We start from the raw sequence: 16,367 nt of genomic DNA, 5'->3' as shown, positions 1-16,367 counted from the left end.
ACTTACCAAAAACTAGTTTATAATTTAGCTCATTAGCTAGTTTTGTTGTAAACAATCTTCAATAAGTTAGTTTATTTTTGTTAAATAGAACTTAATATATTTTTTTAGCAGTGTTGCAGAAATTGTCTTTGGCGGCCGATTAATCGACGATTAATCGATTGGCGGCCTTGAATCGATATTGATTAGAGTGTTTGGCGGAAATTGGTCAAAATCGGTCAAACTTGAGTTTGGCGGTGCTCGGCGGTCATAGGCGGAAAATATTAAAAAAATTCAAAATTTTTAATTTTCAAATATTACACTAAAATTTTTAATTTTCAAAGTTTTAAGCTTTACAATTTTAAGATATTATACTAAAATTTTCAAATTTTCAAAATTTTAAATTTTGAAATACTTATTTTTTTTTAGGATAAATTAATTTTTTAAATAAAGTTATTAATAATTTGGGGTCCCCTATTAATCATCGCCGAGTCCGATCAATCGTTTTACGTCAGTCGACCGCCGAGCCATCGCCGAATGATTTTTAGATTGCTTTTTAGGTTTTCATTCATTTTACACCAATAATTTAAAAAACCTCAACGACTTACCACATCATTTTCACATTATAAAGCTCTATTTTGATTCGAAAATGTTTTTTTTTTCTTGATAAAATATTTATGATTTTTGAAGGAAAACATATTAACAATTTAATATTAGGAATGATTAAGTTTGTAACATCCCAAAAATCATAGGTAAAATTTACATTTTTAGTTCAACCTAAACCAACAAATATTCATATCAAAACATCCAAAAGTATGTCATAGTAAAATAGTCATTAGAGTACATTCCCCCAAAATCATAAAAATGTGGAAAACATAGGTATAAGCAGTGCGATAACGACGAGCTCTTCCTTTTCGAACTTGAAGTACCTGAAACCATAAACATAAAGTTGTAAGCACAAAACTTAGTAAGTTTCCCCAAAATACTATAATATCCTAAAATTTCAGATAAAAATTTCATTTTTAATTCATTCCAAAACATCCACTAATCATGTCAAAACAACCAAAAGTGTATCATAGTGAAATAACATCAGAGTACAAAATCCCAAAATCACATAATGCGGAATACATGGGCAGATGCGGTGCGATCAAGTCGAACTCTTCTCCTCCAAGTTAGAAGTACCTAAAACATAAACTGGGAACCGTAAGCACAAAGCTTAGTGAGCTCCCCCAAAATACCCCATATCATACATGCATACCAGTCAAACATAATTGGGGCTATTTCACCCTCTTCGGTCTCTTTTAACCAATATTGGGTATATTTCACCCCCTTCGGTCTCTTTCAACCGGTATTGGATCTATTTCACCCCCTTCGGTCTCTTTCAACCGGTGATGGGTATATTTCACCCCCTCCGGTCTCTTTCAACCGGTATCGGGTCTATTTCACTCCCTACAACTAGCATATAATCATAACAGCATGAGTCACAGAGACAACAAGCATATACAAACATAGCAGGGAATTGTCACATAGACAACTATCAGTTTTTAAACATAATTCAGTGGGCCGACTGTAACGCCCGGTTTCTGGTACGCATTTATTTACAAATTATTTATTTTTATAAAGCTACTCGACAAGTTGGAAGCCCCAGACTCGTCGAGTAGAATTGAGTTTTGGACGCGAGATTTCAGCCACCTACTCGACGAGTCAAGAGCCCTCGACTCGGCGAGTAGGTCTGTCAGAGTGAAACCCTAATTTCGGGATTTTGCACCCTATTTAAGCATCTTAATCCCCACCTTTTGGCCTCATTTCCAGCCTCCAAGTCCTAAACCCTAATCCACGAATCCCAAGAGTGTCTTGTGAGTTGTGAGCCATTCTTGAGTGCTTTGGTGTGTTCTTGAAGCTAGAAGAAGAAGAAGGAGCTAGAAGGTTCAAGGAGAAGATAGTAAATCCATGAATTTCCTTCCATCCTCATCACTTTCAGGTAATTAAGTCTCTAACTTGATCATTCATTTCTTAGATCTATTTACTTCCATTTTATGAGGGTTTTGGTGCAAGAACCTTGGTCTTTGGGATTTGGACGTCCCATGTCACAACTAGCATTTTTAGCTAGGAAATTCTATTCTCATGTAAACAACACCTATTGTAAGGCATGTACTCTATGCTTAATGAAAACCATCCATTTGAATCCAAACTCTTGATTTAAGTTCAAAACCTAATACAATACATCTCATAGGGATTGAAATCCCTAGAAATCCTAGTTCAAGTTAATATGGACTATGATCCTCTTATTGGGCTTAATGGACCAATAAACTTTCAATTTAACTATTTTGGGCCAAAGGACTCTACTTGGGCTCTAATTGAACCCACATTCATGAAACTAAAACATTATGGGCCATGTTGGGCCATAACTAATTCCATTAGCCCTAATGGGTCATAAACTCAAACTCTTTCATCTTATTGGCCCGTGAACCCTCATAAGGGCCCAATGGGTCGATAACCATCCATTTGGGCCTCATAATATCGAAATCAAGCATTGAAGGTCCCAAACTACTTCTCCTTTCTTCTCTTCCTTCTCTCTCTCGGCCCAACAAAAAAAAAAGAAACAAATGGAGGATATTTGAGGTGACACTTCATAATTATCTAGTGGTTCTTCATGTTAATTACCCTTCAAATAAACCACTAATCTCATGTAACAAGGCACCTATCACATCTCAACCTCTCACCTCTCTTTTTCTCTTCTTCTAACCTCGGCCGAACACACCCCTCACCACCTTCATTTTCCTTTCAAAATCTCTCAAAAAGTCTCTCAAGAACTTCCCTCTTCTCCTCAAAATTTTGTGACTTGGGTGGGTGTTTTCAAGAGGCTTTCATCAAGTTTTTCACACTCTTGGTAAGTTGTTATCATACACAAACACCTACTCTCCATTTTATGTTGAGAACTCTTCCTTACTTAAGTTCATTTCGTGTTCTAGCTTGCTAGGACCATCTAAGTCCGAAAATCCTCCTCAAGAAGCTTCCTAGGTCCGAGATCTACTCAATTTATCACCAAGAACCAAAAACACCAAAGTAAAGTGAGTTCATACCCCTTGTTTTTCGATTTTACTATGTTTTGGGGGAGGATTCAAGTTGCTATGTGCTAGATCTATGTATTTGTGCATGTTTATGTGTGTTTTCTAAGTTATATGTTGTGATTATGTGAAGAACTTCATAGATCCCGACAATATATGTGAACTAAAACACTTTACACAACTTACCATAAAGATGAAAGTGTTAAACATGTTAAGAAAGTTGAAAAACTAAACAAAATCTTGTAAAGGGACCATTTTTGACAAATAAACAAAAAGAATAGAGTTTTATGAAATTTACGATTTTGCATGGACTAAAAGAGTCATATATACATAAAAGTGGTTCTCTATGATAATCACAGTTTTAAAAGGGCCAAAAGTATAAAATTTTGTATAATGGGCCTTAATGTGGGCCTTCACGGTTTCTTTGGGATTAAATTGTAAATTTATGGTTTTTATGGAATAAATTGTCATTTTACACAAATTTGGGCGAAAAATGAAATTTTACGTTTTTATGGGCTGAAATTGTCACTTTATTTGAATTTGGGCCTAAAATGTTATTTTTACAAAACTTGGGCCGAAAATGTCAATTTTATCAAAAGTATGCCTAAATTGTAAATTTTCGGCTTAGTGGGTCAAAAATGTCATCATTACACAAAGTGGACTTTTTATGCCATTTTGGAAAACAATCAAGCTTAAACAAACAATGTAATAACAAACGAACTAAATTCATCGATTACATGTTTATTTGGGCCAAACCCTTACAATCCATGTTATTGGGCCTTAGTGGCCCATTTACATGCTTTTGGGCCTAAACTATACATTACATGTTTATTGGGCCTTAGTGGTCCTCATACATGTCTGTTGGGCCTCGTACATTCACATACATACTCGTTGGACTTTTCAAACATAAAACGTACTCGGAAAAACATTATACATAACATGATACAATATTCGTGTAAACTCAGTTAAGGGTGACAAACCTTACCTTAAACAAGTCGGCACCTGATAGCGCCATGATAGGCGAATTCGTCATAATCAAGTATGGTTGAAACGACTCACATAGAGATCCCCTCCATCATAACTTTACGAAATCCATATAAAATCTCGATGACACGAAAAGCACACATACACTGATACTCAGTCTTAGGGTTTTGAGACCACGATACTCTTATAAACATAAAATATAGGATTTTCTGGGGAAATATACAATTAAACTGTACCTTCTACTTACAACAAAAATACAGGGTTTTATCCGGATTACGTTTTTATATACCTTCCAAAAAACAGAAAACACACATGCATTAATACTTGATTTTGATACATCAAACCATTTTTCAGAAAATATCGGATTTTCTGGTGTTTTACGAACAATACAAAACTTTTTCATTCAAATATGCTTATGAACTCACCAACATTATATATATTGACGTTTTCAAAATAACATGTGTTCTCAGGAAATCGTTAAGCGGAAAGGCCAGCAAGAAGTATGGAATTTGTTATATTTTGTTATCATCATACATTCAATATTTTGAACATGTAATTTATGACACTATAATTGATGTAAACAATGTTGGTTGTATTTCGATATGTATGATGATGGTGTTGTCTTGTTTCAATTATATACATTGTGATGATATTACAAGATGAAGTCACGCACAAGCCCCCGGACGTTTTCCGCCATCTGGTTCGGGGGTGTGACAGATTGGTATCAGAGCATTGTTTATAGTGAACTGGCATATCTAATCATACTTGATATGCAACTATAAATACAATGGGACTAAAACACTCTGAATAAAACGAATACCTAGGTACATTAAAACTTTAACTCTAAAAGTCTCTGGAGGAAATTGAACACTGTGATTAAACCCGGACACTTATGTAGTCATATTGGGGATAAATATAGCCTGATCAACTATTTTGATTCAAGATATGACCAACATGTGTTTGGGAGTAATCATGGCGGGAAATGGATCTAGAAGCTTACCTCGTATCCAAAACTTCTAAGAAACTCAAACTTATATAATAAAAATACTATAAGCTTATTTTGGAAAAATTTATTTGCACATACTCCCGTTACACGCTTCTCACTCCCAGTTTCTCGCGCAGTCGCCATGGACGAGGCACATCAGGGCGTCCTTTTCTATCATGCCCTAGTGGCCCACGGAATGATCGAGAAAGACCCCGTGATGGGTCAGGAGGCAGCCCCCGGTGCTGGGCCCGAGGAGTACATGGAGACGGACTACGAGTTTGGAGAATCCGATGAGATCATGGAGGAGGATGGGGACGCTAATGAAGTCCCCAGTGAGCCTCCCACCTCAGAGATAGTACAGGATCACTCCGCAGCACCACAGGATTCCATTGATAGGACTCGCTCCCTAGAGGAGGAAGTTGCCACCCTTCGGCAACAACTATTAGCAACAGAGGCCCGAGCTGTACAGGCAGAGCACGAGAGGGACGAGGTCGTCAGGGAGATGACTAAGATGGTTGATCTTGTAGCACGACATTTCGGCATGTGATTTCATTGACAGACCCACCTCATTGCAGCTAGTATCCGTTCACTTACTATCGTCATGATTTTATCTATGCATTACCTTATGTACTACTGACTACATGATTAAGTGACTACACTACTCATGGAGTCGTTACTCTGTTGAATTTTATTTTCACTGCATGTATTGTATGCCTTATGAAGGCAAATTTTCATGTACTCAAAAGGTTATCACTAATGAAAACGGCTATATATTTTATCATGATGTTGTTATCTGCTATGTGTTCTATTACTTTTACTACATGTTGATTATATGCATTCACTCACTTATACACAACCGAATCACTAACACTGTGCTATAACCAAAAGATCCTGAAACTAAATACATTGGATACTTAACATCTTTCCGTTCTATGACAGAAAGATTCCTCAAAGACCAAACCGCGTAAACAACACGACACCGACGCCGCCAGAAATAAACTCAGTCGCATTTCAAGCGGCAGTGTCAGCTGCTGTCACTGCAGCACTGGCGCAGATTCGCAACGGAAACAACGGAGAAGGTAACAGACAGGGAACCGAAAGCACAAATCAGAGAACAAATCACGGACCCACACGAACCTGCACCTACAAGGACTTCACAAACGCCAAGCCTCGAACCTTCAATGGGACGGGAGGCGTAATAACCCTGAAAATATGGATAGAAAAGGTGGAATCAGTGTTTGAGATATGCGGATGTCCGGAAGGATGCAAGGTCAAGTTCGTGGCCTGCACATTTGTTGATCAAGCTCTCTCTTGGTGGAATGGTCACGTAGAGGCCATGACACTCCCGGTGGCGAACGCTATGCCTTGGGAGGAGCTTAAGGAAATGTTGTTGGCTGAATACTGTCCAAGGGGAGAAATCCAGAAAATGGAGCAAGAACTGTGGAACCTCACGGTTCAAAACTCTGACATCGATGCTTATATATCCAGGTTTAGTGAGCTGTCTCTCTTGTGCCCATGAATGATCACATCTGAAGGGAAGAAGATCGAAAGATTTATCTGGGGATTGATCGCGCCAATCCAAGGGAATGTGATAACAACAAACCCGACCACGTATGATAGTGCAAAGAGACTAGCTAAGAAACTGTACGATCATGGCAACAAAAAGGGTGCCAAGACAAGGGAAGCGGAAGTTAAGAAAGAAGGTGATAACAAGAAAGAGAAAAACAACAAACGGAAGGGAAGACAAAATTCAGAATCATCAAAGAAACAACAAACTGTGACTGTCCATGCTGCTACTCAAGCTACCACAACACCACTTGCTCCAACCTCATCCACACCAAATGCTCCCAAGCAATACTCAGGGATCCTACCCAAGTGCAGCAAATGCAATTTCCACCATCATGGAGAATGTAGAGAGATGCACTGCACAAGCTGCAACCGAAAGGGTCACACGACAAGATACTGTAGAACTCACCCTCAATAGAACCAACAGTCGAACCAAAACAACAACACCAACAACAATAGCAACAACAACAATGTTGGCGGCAGTTACACCTGCTATGGGTGTGGAGGAACCGGTCACTTCTGTTGGGTTTTAAGTAGAATAACATACCTTTCTTTTGTGGTTGATTGCTTGGAGTTTTAGAGCCTAACACCAATAGTGTGGATGCCTTAAGTGGTGTCACAAATCACCCAAAACAACTTGGAAATACTTGAGAGAATATGATGCTCACTAAAATCGGCCCACCCTTGTTTCTCACACACACTAGTGCCAATTCTAGAACCAAGGACCTCTTTATATAGTATGGAGGATTAGGGTTACACCCTAATACCCATGACTCTTCATTTACCTAGGATCCATGGGTTAAAATCTTCATGGACTATCCATGGACTTCCATATACTCTTAGCCCATCCTAAATAAATCTTAGCCCAATCCATATATATGTAAGAGTCCATATTTAATTAGCCTCTTTTGATCATTAAATTAATTCCAAAATTAATTCCAAAATCAATTCTTGATCAACACTAATTAAATAATATGATTTCATATTAATATATTATAACTTATAATATATTAATAGATCATAAACATCTTATTCTCAAAAGTATATCCATACAAATTGTTAGGTGAAGTGCAACCCAAATGGACCATGTCGGGTCGGGTCAAGTTCATACCAAATATAGTTACGGACTTAGACACCTTATCCAACAGTCTCCCACTTGGATAAGTCTGATAACTATAGTTGCAAGTATAACTTCAGGAACCAACCAACAATCGTAGCTCTTTAAAACTCTGTTGAACTATGAAGCGCCATTTTAGATAAGTGATCATATAATCCTCTGTTCTCAAGATATCAGCCGTACAAATACATGTAACAATGTCATACTTATTGTCCAGCAGTTGTTTCTCGATCTCTGATTTGTTTGACATAGAACTAAATTGAAGACATCAATCAGGTTCTGACCGGGCCCGACACATAAGTCAAAACCAAATCATCGAAGGGCCCATATATCGCTTCTATTGCTAGAAGGAACAGATAAACTTCGACACATATGCTTGTACTAACTACTAGTTGAATTATGCACAAAAGCACGTTTTATGACATCAAGTTACTGATGCGTTTTCGTACAATCAATGGATAACCAACTCATAGTCAACAACTCACATCTCTAGGTTTGAAGATATATATGATATTACCGTCTCACGATCACTCGAGATAAATTCCATGACGTGATACAAGTGAGCATGGGTTTAATAAAATACTCAGACCTTATGAGCACTCATGAATGTTGTAGCAACCATTGCAATGTCTAATGCACCTTAGACAAATCATACAAGCCAGATTCATGACAGTCTTAATTCAATACCTACTTCCAACGTATGACCGACTGTGGAGAGTTTTGAATAAAATAATTATTCTGGAAGTAAAAACATGCAAAATTGAAACAATAGTAAACGATTAACATAAGATAGTAACACATTCCTTATAAATAAACAACAACTTTTATTTAATCATCAAATGTCAATTACATTTTACAAGTTTCAGAAATAGCTATGTAATTATTAAAACTAATATCGTCTCTCAGCCCGATGCTCCTCGCATGCTGCAAATGTCTAACCCTAGTCAGTCCCTTGGTGAGGGGATCTGTAGGGTTCTCTTCTGATGATACCCTCTTTGCCACGAGGAGTCCTTCTTCTATCTTGTGTCTTATGAAGTGATATTTTCTATCAATGTGTCTGGATCTACCATGATCTCTTAGTTCCTTGGCTAAGGCAACCGCACTATTGCTGTCACAGAAAATCTCCATAGGCTCCTGTATAGCTGGTACAACTGCAAGGTCTCCAATGAAGTTCTTCATCCATATCGCCTCCTTTTCCGCTTCACTTGCTGCTATGTACTCTGATTCACAAATAGAATCAGCTACTGTCTCTTGCTTGGAACTTTTCCAAGTAATTGCTCCTCCATTTAGGGTAAAGACCCAGCTTGACTGAGAGCGGAAATTATCCCTATCAGTATGAAAACTAGCATCGCTATACCCTACTACTCTCAAGTCATCACTCCTACTGAGGGTAAGAACCCAATCCTTAGTCCTCCGTAGGTACTTGAGAATATTCTTTACCGTAGTCCAGTGAGCCTTGCCACGGTTTCCCTGATATCTGCTGACCATGCTCAAAGCAAAGGCCACATCAGAACGAGTACAAGTCATAGCATACATGATCGAGCCAACAGCGGAAGCATATGGTAATCGACTCATCTCATCTATCTCAGCCTCTGTACTCGGACTCTGAGTCTTACTTAGTCTGGCATTGTGTTGGATCGGTAACTCCCCTTTCTTGGAATTCTCCATGTTGAACCTCTTCAACACTTTATCCAAGTAGGTACTCTGACTAAGTCCAATTAGTCTTTTACTCTTGTTTCTCAGTATCCTTATCCCTAGGATATAGGCAGCTTCTCCAAGGTCCTTCATAGCGAAACACTTCCCAATCCAGGACTTAACCTCCTGCAAAGTTGGGATGTCATTCCCTATGAGTAGTATGTCATCCACATACAGTACCAAAAAGCTAACTATACTACCACTAGCCCTAACATATACACAGGACTCATCCTCACTCCTCGAAAAACCAAACTCTTTGACTTTCTCATCGAAGCAAAGATTCCATCTGCGAGATGCTTGTTTCAAACCATAAATGGATTTCTCAAGCTTACACACTCTATTAGGGTACTTAGCATCGACAAAACCCTCTGGATGATTCATGTAAACATCCTCAGCCAACTTTCCATTAAGGAAAGCGGTTTTGACATCCATTTTACATATTTCATAATCATGAAATGCAGCTATGGCTAGCAGAACCCTAATAGACTTAATCTTCGCTACTGGTGAGAAGGTCTCATCATAGTCAACTCCCGGAGTTTGAGTAAAACCCTTCGCCACCAGTCGCGCTTTGTAAGTGTGCACCTTCCCATCCATTTCGGTCTTCTTCTTGAAGATCCATTTGCACCCAACTGTCTTACGACTTGGTACATTGTCAACCAAGTTCCAAACTTGATTGTCATACATGGACTGAATCTCGCTGTCCATAGCATCCTTCCATTTAGCAGAATCGGGGCCTGCCATGGCTTCCCTGTAATTATAAGGTTCATCCAAATCTATCAGTGTACTGTCACTGATAAATGTATCACCTTCAGTAGTGATGTGATAACCATAATAAAAATCAGGTGTGTTCTTAACTCTAGTGGAACGCCTCGGAGGTACGAACTCATCTATCGGCTCAACAGGAGTTTCCTCCTCAGGTTGGTCGCTAGTGTTTGAGGTTCCTTCACCGCTAGACTCTTGAAGTTCTTCAATGTCAATTTGCCCCCCACTGTCTCCTTGGCTTATAAATTCTCTCTCACGAAAGACTCCTCTCCTTGCCACAAAGACCACATTCTCACTGGGTCTGTAGAAGAGGTAACCAAAGGATTTCTGTGGGTAGCCAATGAAAATACACCTCTCACTTCGAGGTCCGAGCTTGTCGTGAGACTCGTGCCTCATGAAAGCGTCGCAACCCCAAATATTGATGTGGTCTAAATTAGGAACTTTCCCAGTCCACATCTCGTGAGGTGTTTTGGCAACCTTTTTAGTAGGGACTAGATTAAGGATATGGGCGGCAGTCTCTAAGGCATACCCCCAGAATGAGATTGGTAACGAAGCTCGACTCATCATGGAACGAACCATGTCCAACAAGGTTCTATTGCGCCTCTCAGCCACACCATTCAGTTGTGGTGTCCTAGGAGGTGTCAATTGTGAGACAATCCCACATTCCTTAAGATAGTCAAGGAACTCAATACTAAGATACTCTCCTCCCCGATCGGATAAGAGCATCTTGATGTTCCTGCCCAGTTGATTCTCCACTTCCTACTCTTTGAACTTTTCAAATGTTTCTAACTTATGCTTGATTAAGTAGATATATCCATATCTACTGTAATCATCAGTAAAAGTCACATAGTAGCGATTAGCATCCCTAGTGGCGGTTTTGAAGGGTCCACACACATCTGTGTGTATGAGGTCCAATAAACCTTCACCCTTCTCACAAGAACCAATGAAGGGTGACTTTGTCATTTTTCCAAGTAAGCAAGACTCGCAACTATCATCTGATTTTAGGTCAAATGATTCCAAAACTCCAGCCTTTTGGAGTTGGCCTATGCGCTTCTTGTTGACATGTCCAAGACGACAATGCCACAAGGATGCTTTATCCAAAGTAATAGAAGAATCAATATGAAATACATTATTTCCTAAGTTGTCTACAATCGACACAGTTTCATATACACCATCACAAGGTAATGCTTTAAAATAAAACACATCATTATAAAAAGCATCAATAGCACCAATTTTATTATCAAATGAAAATGTGAATCCTTGCTTGTACAAACTATGAAGGGAAATAATATTTCTCGCCATTTCTGACGAGTAACAACATTTATTCAAATCTAAAGTTAACCCATTATTAAGCAATAAAGAATAAACTCCAATCTTGGTCACAGGTGATGCTTTCCTATTGCCCATGATTAAGTTTATCTTCTCATGCTCCACTTCTTCACTACTTCTTAGGCCCTGCAAATCAGTACAAATGTGAATACCACAACCTATATCAAGCACCCAAGAGTTAGTATGCAATGAGTTATTAGACAATATGGTATAAATACCTGCATGGGTGGGTTTAACTTTCCCATCCTTTACATCCTGCAAGTACTTAGGGCAACTTCGCTTCCAGTGCCCCTTTTCATGGCAGTAGAAGCATTGTGCATCCTTTGGGTTTGAAGAAGGAGGAATGGTACCTTTCTTGGTCCCACTTGAAGAGGAGCCATCAAGAGACTTTCCCTTGGTACCCTTCGAAGGGGTCTTCCTCTTCTTCCCCTTTCCCTGCCCAATTGCCAGAACAGGGGCTGTTGTACGAGCAGGAGTAGAAGTAACAACCGATTTACCTTTAAGGCCACTTTCAGCGGTCCTTAAAAGTCCTTGAAGTTTGCTAAGGGTGAATTCCTCCTTGTTCATATGATAAGTCATACGAAACTGATCATAACTTGGAGGTAAGGAATGGAGAATGATATCAATCACCTTGTGCTCAGGGAAGTCCACATTAAGCTTCAGCAACCGGTCCACGAACCATTGCATTTTCTGCAAGTGACCGGTGATGGGTTCACCATCCTTCATCCTGGCTGTTATCATGGAGGAGATGATTTCATACCTCTCTTGACGCGCGCTCTGATTGTACCTTTCCATCAGATCCAGGTGCATCTCATAGGGGTAGAAATCTTCATAGGATTTCTGGAGTTCGGGAGTCATCGTAGCCAACATAATGCAGGACACTTTAGTAGCATCCCTCTCATGTGCAGCATACTCCGCAATCTCCTCAGGAGTAGCAGTGGACTCATTGATAACCTTAAGCTCCTTGTCAAGTACATATTCCTTGTCCTCATAGCGGGTAATCATTCTGATGTTCCTAATCCATTCATTGAAATTAGAACCATCAAAAGTGACTTTCCCACACAAGTTCTTGAGTGAAAAAGAGCCTGTAGGGTTTGAGCCAGCAGCAGTGTTGGAAGACATATTAAAGAAAAGAAAGACAAGTTTTAATTAGATAAAGAGTCCTTAATAAGTCACCCAAATGAAATATTAAGGCTAGGATCCTACAAACTATTTCATAACTTGGAAGAGGGATGCCGTAATCCAAGCTATAAAATATTTGAAGGTAGGTATATGACGATTTACCAATTTCCACCATTATAAACAAATAAATTATTAAGTTTTAATTGGATTTGAAACTCCTAGATCTTTTGAGATACATTGAACTATCAATGGCATGTTTAAATCTCGATTGTGCCCTCTCAAGTTTGTGACTGGGATGCCGAGGATCACAAACAAGGTGTGAATAACCATGCAAATTGACTTGATACCCTTAATTTTATCACCCAGTCGATGTGCCGGTTAACCACACGCGCTCCACCGATCTATGATAAAACTTAAGTCACCCTTTGCAACCCTTACTAGTCTTTGTTAGTGTGCCGGTTAACCACACACGCTCCACTAACGACTTGGTAAGGTACAAAGTGTAATTTCATGGGTTAGCACCTATTTCAAATTTCCTAAAGTAACTAAGATTGGGAATTAATAAAGGTTTAGTTACTTTATAATTTCATTATACTTTTAATGAGGATTAAGGTCCTATCCTACCCGTTCGGCTAACGACCCTCCACCAGTCAAGGAAGCGGTGGGTGAGAGTGGACACCCATTAAACCGCCATTTTATAGGCAGTAACCTTATACCCTCCTTATAGACCGGCTTCGTGAATGAGACCTACTAACGGTAAGACCGACTTATTCTTATACATATATATAATAATTAAACTTTTCATATTATAAAAGTATAAGGGTTGAATTTTAAACTTTTAAAATTCTAAGGTTCAATTTGGAATTTTAAAGTATTAATGTGTGAGACTTTACAAATTCCAAACTTGAGGGCAAGTTTTGAAACTATTCAAGACTTTTCAACTTCATAACTTATGAGTTAATGGTTTATTAAAATGAGAGACTATTCATTTTATGTAATCTATATGTTTTAATATGGACTTTAAAAGAGTGACTTTTGGTAATCCATAACTTGAGGACAAATTATGGATTCCATTAAAACACATAATTGATCAAGAATTAATCATTAAACATTTCAGCAAATAATTCCTATGATCTAACAATAACTCATAAGAACAGGAACATACATATCAAAATTTCAAGAATCATATTAACACATATAAAACATGGAATTTTGATATTAGCCATTGTAAATGGATTAGCATAAGCATTACACCATCTAAAACAAGTTTTAAAACACCAAAACAATTTAGGGTAATGTTTCTAGTCCATTTCCAGCAGCAAAACTCGAAAATCTGTATACAGGGGCTCCTACTCGTCGAGTGCAAGAACCTACTCGACGAGTAGGATGAATTATCACATGGACTCGGCGAGTTCACATAGCATATAGCAGATTTTTGAGCTTTTGCAACAAGTTTGCATCAAGTATCAAGAAAACAAGCCTAGGCTCTGACACCACTGTTGGGTTTTGAGCATTCTAACACTCCTATGGTGTACATGCAACCCTAGAAACCTTGGATCTATGTTTTCTCTAAAATACATGCAAATTTGATTTCCAAGGTTTACAACCTAACTAGCATGTTATAGGGTACTTGTAATATAAAACTTTAAGTAGAATAACATACCTTTCTTTTGTGGTTGATTGCTTGGAGTTTTAGAGCCTAGCACCAATAGTGTGGATGCCTCAAGTGGTATCACAAATCACCCAAAGCAACTTGGAAATACTTGAGAGAATATGATGCTCACTAAAATCGGCCCACCCTTGTTACACACACACACACTAGTGCCAATTCTAGAACCAAGGACCTCTTTATATGGTATGGAGGATTAGGGTTACACCCTAATACCCATGACTCTTCATTTACCTAGGATCCATGGGTTAAAAGCTCCATGGACTTCCATATACTCTTAGCCCATCCTAAATAAATCTTAGCCCAATCCATATATATGTAAGAGTCCATATTTAATTAGCCTCTTTTGATCATTAAATTAATTCCAAAATCAATTCTTGATCAAAACTAATTAAATAATATGATTTCATATTAATATATTATAACTTATAATATATTAATAGATCATAAACATCTTATTCTCAAAAGTATATCCATACAAATTGTTAGGTGAAGTGCAACCCAAATGGACCATGCCGGGTCGGGTCAAGTTCATACCAAATATAGTTACGGACTTAGACACCTTATCCAACAACTGATGGGTTTCGAGCAATACATCATTCCTATGGTGTACATGCAAACCCTAATAGCTTTTGGATCTAGTTTGTCTAATGAACATCCAATTGAATATCCAAAGCTATAAACCCTAGATCTATCATATAAGAACTGAAATAAGGGTTTAGTAATTACCTTTGATTGTTATATAGTAATAACAATCAATTCCTTGCTTTGATTGGCTTCAGAAAGCGTAGTGCCTCAAGTGTTGCACCTCTAATGGAGTCACAAACACCACTAAGCAACTTGGATGAAGAGGGAGGAGAGAGGAGGCACCAAAAACGGCTGGAAACCATAAAGGATTACTTCTCCACGTTTTTGGGGCTTAAGGGTCCTTTATATACATGTAGGCTATTAGGGTTTGCAACTAGGAAACCCTAATCTGACTGCTTAGGCCCTAAGCAGCCCATGGACTCCTTTAACATATCCCTTGGACGATTTCTAATGGGCTTCTCATAGAATTCGTCCAACCTATATATTATTTGGTGATCCATGCCCAATTGTAATTATCTTATAATTACAAATCCAGTCCCCTAAGTTTAATTAATCTCTTTTAGTCACTAAATTAATTCTTAATTAATTCTTGACTAATATTAATTAAACAATATGATTTCTCCTTTAATATATTATTCTTATAATATATTAATAAATCATAATTAAACCTTTCTCTCCTTAATTTATCCTACATATTGCTATGGTGAAGGCAACCCAAAAGGACCATGCTCATAATCGGGTCAAGTACATACCAAAATAGTTGTGGACTTAGACACTAATCCAACAACAACTTCAAGTACGAATGCCCCAAAGCAAACAACCAGGGGGCAGGAACATCAGTAAGAGTGTTGGAAATGGGTCAAGGTGAAGCGGTTCAGGACCCAACAGTTGTTACCGGTACGTTCCTACTTAACAACACATACGCATGCATCTTATTCGATAGTGGGGCGAAGCGAAGTTTCGTTAGTAATAAATTCAAACACTTACTAAATCAACAACCCCAGAAGCTCAACGAAGCCTTCACGGTGGAAATGGTTAATGGGAAAACTGAAACAACCAAAGATGTCTATGTAGGGTGCACATTAACACTAAACAATCACTCTTTTCAAATAGATTTGATGCCAGTAAATATTAGGAGTTTTGATGTGATAATCGGCATGGATTGGTTAAGCCCCCACCATGCTGATATTATGTGTTGCGAGAAGGTCGTTCGCCTTCATCTCCCCAATCACGAAACCCTAATAATCTATGGTGATAAACCTGGCACCAATCTTCGTCTTATCTCGTGCATCAAGGGCCAAAAGTGTCTACACAAGAAGAACTACGCATTCCTCGCTCATGTTGTGGATAAGACCAAAGAGGAAGTAAACATTCAAAATATTCCAGTGGCATGTGACTTCCCGAATATGTTTCCAGAAGATCTTCCAGGAATACCCCCAGAAAGACAGGTCGAATTCCGAATCGACCTAATACCAGGAGCCACATCAATTGCCAAATCACCCTACA

The sequence above is a fragment of the Lactuca virosa genome, chromosome 1 (assembly GCF_052849685.1).
Source record: "Lactuca virosa cultivar CGN04683 chromosome 1, Lactuca_virosa_CGN04683_v6, whole genome shotgun sequence".
NCBI classification, from domain to species: domain Eukaryota; kingdom Viridiplantae; phylum Streptophyta; class Magnoliopsida; order Asterales; family Asteraceae; genus Lactuca; species Lactuca virosa.
This window is presented reverse-complemented; position numbering follows the sequence as displayed.